The sequence below is a fragment of the Eutrigla gurnardus genome, assembly GCF_963514095.1.
Source record: "Eutrigla gurnardus genome assembly, chromosome: 23".
Classification (NCBI taxonomy): Eukaryota; Metazoa; Chordata; class Actinopteri; order Perciformes; family Triglidae; genus Eutrigla; species Eutrigla gurnardus.
Genome location: NC_139934.1, coordinates 2,130,959 through 2,138,828, shown reverse-complemented (window position 1 = coordinate 2,138,828; position 7,870 = coordinate 2,130,959). Strand labels below are relative to the sequence as shown.

The 7,870-nt window shown below is 39.4% G+C and overlaps 1 long non-coding RNA gene across 1 annotated transcript; it reads right to left on the bottom strand.

Annotated features, from left to right (window-relative positions):
- Positions 1-4,601: 4,601 nt before the first annotated feature.
- LOC311008884 lies at positions 4,602-6,880 on the bottom strand. Its single transcript, XR_014596576.1, has 4 exons — positions 6,203-6,880; positions 5,946-6,090; positions 5,336-5,459; positions 4,602-5,118 (listed from the first exon to the last, which is right to left on the bottom strand). It is a non-coding gene; the product is annotated as an uncharacterized lncRNA (long non-coding RNA).
- Positions 6,881-7,870: the final 990 nt, after the last annotated feature.

Here is a 7,870-nt window from a genome sequence, read left to right as displayed (position 1 = left end):
TATGGGCTGAAATATGTGCCACTAGAAACTGAATTTGAATCACATAATTTGAATTTGTATTGTTTAATTTGAATCATTGCATTGGAAAAACTGAATCTGAATACTATAATTTGAAATTGAATTTATTAGTTTGGAACTGAATTCCAATAAACTTGAAACTGAATGTAAGATTATTAAATTTAATTCAGTTTCTCTGAAACTATATTTGATCCTCACTGAAAATTCGATTCTATATATTTTCACATTCAGTTCTCACAATTCAAATTCAGTTCTCAAAATTCAGATTCAATTTACTGTGACAGACATCCGGGTAGTTGAGGAAGAGCAATCGAGCGCAGATACACAGGCCTCCTCTTCAGCCAATCAGCACCTACGTTTTTGAGCACGTGACATAGTGGTAATTTACCTTAATGCTGGCTGGTTGCAACCCGCCATGAGACGGAGGAAGAAGTGCTTGACAGACTGGCTTGACCATGGATGAGGCTGGGACAAATACGGTAATGGCAGTTTACCATATATTTTAACGAGCTTTTGTTTAACTGTTGTTAATGTTATAGCTATTTTGTAGAATCGTTTCGTTTCGTCAGCGAGCATAAACAAATCATAATGTTTACAATTACATTAGACTACTAGCATGTTAGCATTGCTTCAGCTGAGTGTTGCTGTGCATGACAAGTAGCAGAAGGGATGACCATTAGGCTGTTAACTTATGCTTATGCCAACTGTCCAGTTATTTTTGAATTAAAATCAAACGTTTGCGACAAGCCAAAATTACTGTATGTTTGATAAAAAAAAAAAAAAAGAAAGGCTAGCTTGTCAGCCATAAAATGTCGGAATATAAATAACAACAGAGTCCATGGTGGGATTCCAGTTATGTCAATGCTGATCGGATTTACTGATAACGTTAGAGAGAGTTGGTCCATTCACATGATCCAAACCGTGAAATCGAAGAAGCCATGTGCAAGCGCCATTCTGGTGCTCTAAGTCAGGGAGAGGCCAGATAAAACAACCCAGTGTTCTTCTGGAGATTCATTTTTGGCCAACTTGTGCTGTGATCTGCACAAAGTTTAGCAAGGTGTAACTTAACGTTATAGTGATTATGGGCACGATCCAACCAGTTACAAATGAGTTGTCACTGTTACCATGGTATAGGAAACCATATCCGGCAAAATAGTGTAACATTTATATATAACTAGCTGGCTTGTGGTCACATAACAAATACAACTGATTTGCTACTATTCCATAATTTTGGTGGTTCCTCATCCATAGCCTCCACCACACTTGATATCAACTTGACATAAACTCCATAGCTTACAATCACAGTGATAATTGAATCTGTTTATAGTAAAGCACTTTAATTTGTTTGCAATGAAAAGCTCCTACTACTTTCAACCTTTACTACTTCTAGATTATTATGTTACCAGCTACCTCTCTGTAGCTCACATCTCCTATTTGGAATATTATTAGTACCACAATAAATTATATTAATAGTAACCCTACTATTAATGTATGACATAATGTCATCTAATACATAGTATGTCAGTGATTCACAGTGGTATCAGAAAAGAATAGCACCAGCTGATGAAATGGGTTGCATTACTTGATGGTGTATGTTAACAATTCATTACATTGCTTTTGCAGAACATTGTCATTCAGGAGTGCTTAGCCAGACTGAGGGAAAGACTGCAGTGTGCCCTCAACAACAACCCTCCTGATCTTGATTATTTGGAATACATAGTGACCCAAGAGAGGACCTTCATAAATGCAATGGAGAATGTAGCTCTGCCTAATGATGTCTGTGAAGCCCTCGAACAACTGAGCAGTTTGTTAGACCTGCGGAATAAACCTCCCCCCTCCATATCTGTGGTGAGGAGCATGGGTCCCCGTGGACGTTTTAGACTCCAGGTCACAGAGGACCACCTCCAAAGTCTTCTTCATCTAGGTCTACCTGCCACATGTGTAGCAGACATTCTTGGAGTCTCAAGAAGAACCATCTACAGGAGGATGCAGGAGTACAATATGTCAGTTAGGAGCCTGTATTCCACCATGACTGATGATGCTCTGGATACTGAAGTGAGAGCCATCAAATCTAGACTACCTCATGCTGGATACCAGATTGTCAAGGGGTGTCTTGAAGCAGAGGGCCACCATGTACAATGGACCAGACTCAAGGCCTCTATGCATAGAGTTGATACAGAGGGCATCTTATCAAGAATGACAAGTATGGGCTGTGTTGTTCGGCGAAAATACTGTGTTCAAGGCCCACATTTCCTGCAGCACATAGACACCAATCATAAACTCATCAGGTGTGTTTGAATATAGCATGACTTAAAATAGTTATCGTTGGAATTCATTTTTATTTGTGGGTAATTATCCTTTGCTTCTTTCTTTTTAATTAAACCATGTCCTTTTTTTCACCAGATATAACATGGTGATATTCGGTGGCATTGATGGCTACTCTAGGAAGGTAAGTTTCCTAATGTAACAAAGTACATACTCATGAAAATATTGCTGGTATAATTCATAATTTTTTGGTAGGGTGTCCATCTTATGACAATCATCCCATAACTATTATTAGTACAATTCATGTCCGTTTCCCACCCTCTAGATCATGTACCTCAATGCTGGATCCAACAACACAGCGAGTACTGCACTTCAGTTTTTTCTGGATGGAGTGAGGAGATTTGGATGGCCTTACAAGTGAGTAATGCTGCAGTAAATTTATTTTGAATTATGTTTCTCGTAGTATCCTTTAAGCAATACAAATGATTTGTCAGCCGTTTATTAAACATGAAATTATCAGGATTTATTCAATGCTGCATTTAGTTTTCATGAACCTGTGTGAGGAAATTATCCAGTATTTTTTTGGCCTTTATATGGCTTTATTGATAGACAGGAAACAGGATGACAGAGAGAGAGAGGGGGAGTGACACGCAGCAAAGAGCCCTAGGCCGGGACTTGAGCCCGGGGCCGCTGCAGCGAGGACAAAGCCTTTGTACATGGGACGCCTGCTCTACCAACTGAGCTAAACAGCGCCCCATGATTCAGTATTTTTAGTAGGGTTTTTTGTGGATTCAGTTGTATGGATACTAATTTCAAAATCTGATGTGTTACAGGGTAAGAGCTGACCAGGGTGTTGAAAATGTCAGCATTGCCCAGATGATGTTTACTGTGAGAGGCACAGGACGTGGAAGCTTTATAAGTGGAAAAAGCGTGCACAACCAGAGGTGAAGTATTCCTGTTGCAATAATGATTATTATCAAATTACCTCAAGATCCAAGTAGGTACATGACATGTCTTGTTATTGTTGGTGTGCCCTTCAGTGTGACATTTACTCCAGTTGAATTGCTGTTTGGCTATTCTTTTACATAGTTTGATTGACCCATGGGGAACTTTTGTATGTATGAATTGTAGAATCGAACGTCTATGGAGGGACGTGTGGACAGGAGTTACACACGTTTACTATGACGTATTACACAACCTGGAGGAAGATGGATTCCTCGACATCTCGGATAATCTTCATCTCTTCTGTGCTCAGTACACCTTCCTCCCAAGACTCAAGGCTGATTTGGGCAAGTTTTCTGCTGGATGGAATGATCATCCTATCAGGACAGAGGACTACCTTTCCCCAAACCAGCTGTGGGAGCTTGGGATGCTGCAGCACCCCATCAGAGAGCCAGAGATGTCTGAGGAAAATGTGGCAGTTGAGTAATAATGCCAATGATATTGTTGTCCTGCCTCTAAATATGATTTTCTCAATCTACATACTTATAATACTATCTTCTCTTGGTTTTAGGGAATCCAAATTGAGGATATTGATTGGGAGAGCTCAGGGCTATCTGATGGTAACTCTGCCACCCCAGGTGTTACCGTGCCAGAGATGGAATGTCCATTGACGATCAAGGACATTGAAACTCTATGCCTTGCCATTGATCCCCTTTCTCATTCATATAGTTTTGGAAGAGACATTTATTTGACCACACTCTCACATGCTGTGTACCTACTTCACCATCATTGAAAGTCGTGTCTGTGCCAATCAGAGGACTAAATAAATTCATGATGATTCATGATTGCACAAGTCCAGTCTAGGACCCCATGTATCCTGGCACCTTATAGTCCACCTTCCATTCACAAAAAACTAATTGAAACTAAATAAATAATAACAAAATGGCACTCAATTTTTACACTCAATTATATTCACCTTTCCTGATGATGTAGGCACTTTGTATTTTGCTTCCATACTTTTTTATTGGACACCCTCACATTCATTCTGTCAAGCTGACACAGCCACAGGGAGGAGGGAAAGAACACAGTGAAGGACATCTTCTCTGACAAAAACATTTTAATGGTGCGATGCCCATATGGAAATGCTGTTTGAAGCGTAACATTCAATGTAATGGCTAACAATGATGTATACTTTATAAAATGTGTCAAATAAAATCAATCAATTAGCCACACACATTTGTTATATTTTTGGTTACATTCCAAAGGATAAAGAGAAAGTTAATCAAATAACTCAATGTAACCGGATGGGTATCTCAAGGAACAGGACTAAAAAAATTAATTTGTTAACGTTATGGAATGGCAGTGTATATTGTTCATATTGACTGCTAATCAAAAACTAGCTATAGTCCTGGGTCATTAAATACCCCCATGAACAGAGAATTGGGTGAACTGACTTCAGTGAAAGACTGAACAAATATCTTAACCCAATGTATTACTACTTGAGCCTGAATGTATATGCATTGTACTTGAACCGTGAAAGAAAAACATTCAGTAGTCTATTTAGCACTGCATATTTGAAACCGCAACATTTCACCTAAACCTGATGAAATGCCTGCCCTAGATGGAAGGCCTCTGTCATCACTTGTTTGAACTCAGTATAATTTTGCATATGCTTAACAGGCAGGCGGATTGTATTACTACATGCGGCGACTGTTGGGTAGCAAACTGTATGTACACCATACTGGATGTGACAGGTGTGATTGAACTGCACAAAGACACTGAAGTTTATCTTCTCTTCTGGTAAGACAGGAATGTGGCCCTGTCCTGTGAGCCACTGCAGAAACGTACTGGGGGAGAGGTGACCTGGATAGTCACCCACCTCTGGATGTTCACCTTTTCAGAGACAGATAAAGCAAACAATCATGTAAATTAAATATTGGACATGGTTTACCTGTACTAGCAGAGAGGTAGAATTTGGAAATCTAATCTCTGACATACAGTAAGTGTACGTACAATGATAATGTAATCTACATGGAAACTTCATGAGATGTGTAAGACAGAGAAACTAAGTACACAGAGTTTACAAGAAGAAAACTAAATGAGCAATTACATGCTTCCAGCTCCTGCAAGAAGTCCTGTAGATGGTTCATAACGCTCACTTCCACCTGTTCTTTGTTGGAGCCCTTCTCACTGAACTCAGGATGGCACGCCGCAAAGACAAAGTCAGCATCAGCCTGGTGAGAGAAACAATTATCGTTATGAGTTTATCCAGAAAGAGAGAGCAGTGGTGGTCGAGTGAGCTAGAGAGTTAATGAAAAGAGCAAGCGGCGCTGGTGAGAACAAAGCCAATGAATGAGAGAAATAAACTGTGTGTCGGTCAAAACAGACACACTGACAGCATAGGAGCAGCACACAGCAGAGGAGAGAGACGGAGAAGCAGCACATAAAAACACCGTGATGTTACCTGGTTGCTACGCTATGAGTCCCAACCTCACACACGCTGGCTGTGGGCTACACACCCACTGCCCAAAGGTTGACACACAGAAATGTCCCAAACACAGCAAAATAATAAGATAATCAGAAAAAAACTAAAGTCAAAGTAAAGGACATGATTGGTACTTGAGATAAGCTGATATTTTAAGTTTAAGACTTGGAATCACTATTGGCAGTTAAAAGGGGCATCAGTACATCCCTACTAAAGCCTACATTTATTAACTCACCTTCACCTCCACCCCAGGGACAAAGAGTGGTTGGCAGATGTTTGGGTATTGGCTCATTAGATCAGCGAGACCATAAAGTTTCAGACCTTCACGTAGCTGGGAGAGAAGGGGCAGCAGCCGAAGTATGGCATGAAGAACAACAGCACTAAAATATAGAAAGAAAAAAGAAATTCAGTATGAAGTTAAAGGTAAAAAAAATCAAAACATGAATATGAACATCTTTGACAAGTATCAGCATAGTGAAAAAACAATTATACCGAACAATTTCTTCTCTCTTTTCAACATTAACAGGTCCATTATAGCCACAGCTCAAAATTTCCTCAATCAGTTCAGTCATTGTAGCCTCTGTGGCCGACTCAACCTTAAAAAGACACACACACACACACATACAGAAAAAAAACACTGAATAACATGTCAGGGGGGCATGATTACAGCACCTCCAGAGAGCATGTCAAAGTGTCATTGAGCAAGACACTGAACCCCTAACTGCTCCTGATAGGCTGGTTGGCGCCTTGCATGGCAGCCTCCACCATCAGTGTGTGAATGTGTGTGAATGAGGCAGACACAGTACAGCGCTCTGAGTAATCGGTCGACTAGAAATACGATACAAAAATGGAGTCCATTTACCATTCAAGAGGTGCAATAGCTGAATATACAATTGTATTTTTATTTCTTGCAATACTGTATTTAGGGCTAGGCAATATGGACATAATCATATATCACAATATCTTTGACCAAATACCTCAATATCGATGTTGTTACAATATTGCTTTCATTTGATATTTAAACATGGGATTTCTGATAAACAGTTATTATTAATGTGAATATGGTGACCAAGGAGGTAGAGATAGAGATAGAGATAGATCAGCAAAAACAGTTTGCAAAGTTCAGAAAATTGCATTCCTTTTCCAAAATACAGTATCTAAATCCAGGAAAAGACAACACTTGTGCTATATCACAATATTAAGATATCCATCACAGCCAATATCTATTCTCATATCACAATATTGATGTAATAGTGATATATTGCCCAGCCCTATCTGTATTGATTCTCAAAATCATTGTATTGACTCAATGATATCTTTGTCTTTGCTGGAGCATTCTGAAATCCAAGCACATTTTCAAAATATTGATGTTTAAAGCATCACAGCTCATTGAATCAGGACCCCTGAAATCCGACATGTATTGCATCAGAATATTGCTGCCAATACACAGCACATACAGTATGACACTATTGAGTTCCCACCCTCAGTGAAAGGGAAACATCCCTGAGTGTGTTCTCTGACTTTCTTGACCAAATCCCATATCCAGCAAATAAAGTAATAATGAATGTTTTGCTTAATTTGTGGTGTCTTAAACTTATGTGCCATGGACATTTTAGCTACAATTTTAACAAGAAATTAATACAAATGTTAGTCAAGGCATTTCAAAGCTCCTCTTCTGGACAAAATGCAACTACAAAAATGTTGACTAACTTCCACTGTATTCCATGACAAAGGTGGGTAAAAACTAAACCCCATGACTATCTCGAATGAAATTAAAGTAAATTCCCTGATTTCCATGAATTCTGTGACAGCTGGGAATTCTGTATTACAAAGATGTGATGCCAAACATTTTACAGCAGTAAAACCCTTAAGACCTCTTACCTGGGAGATGAGTGATGTATACTGAGCATCAGAGACATCCTCTTTGGAAATGAGCTGTATCTGCAACTCCCCATCACACAAGTACTTGTAGCACCAAAGTTTGAGGTAGCAGGGTGGTGGTCCGCTTTGAGCCAGACTTGATTGATTGATTGATTCATTTTAATGACCACACAGCCAGGCTGGTGGAATTTGTTGTCAGCTTGGTACAGGTTCCAACTTACAAAACATATAACACAGATATACATACAGACATATACACTACACAATACATAAGGGCCA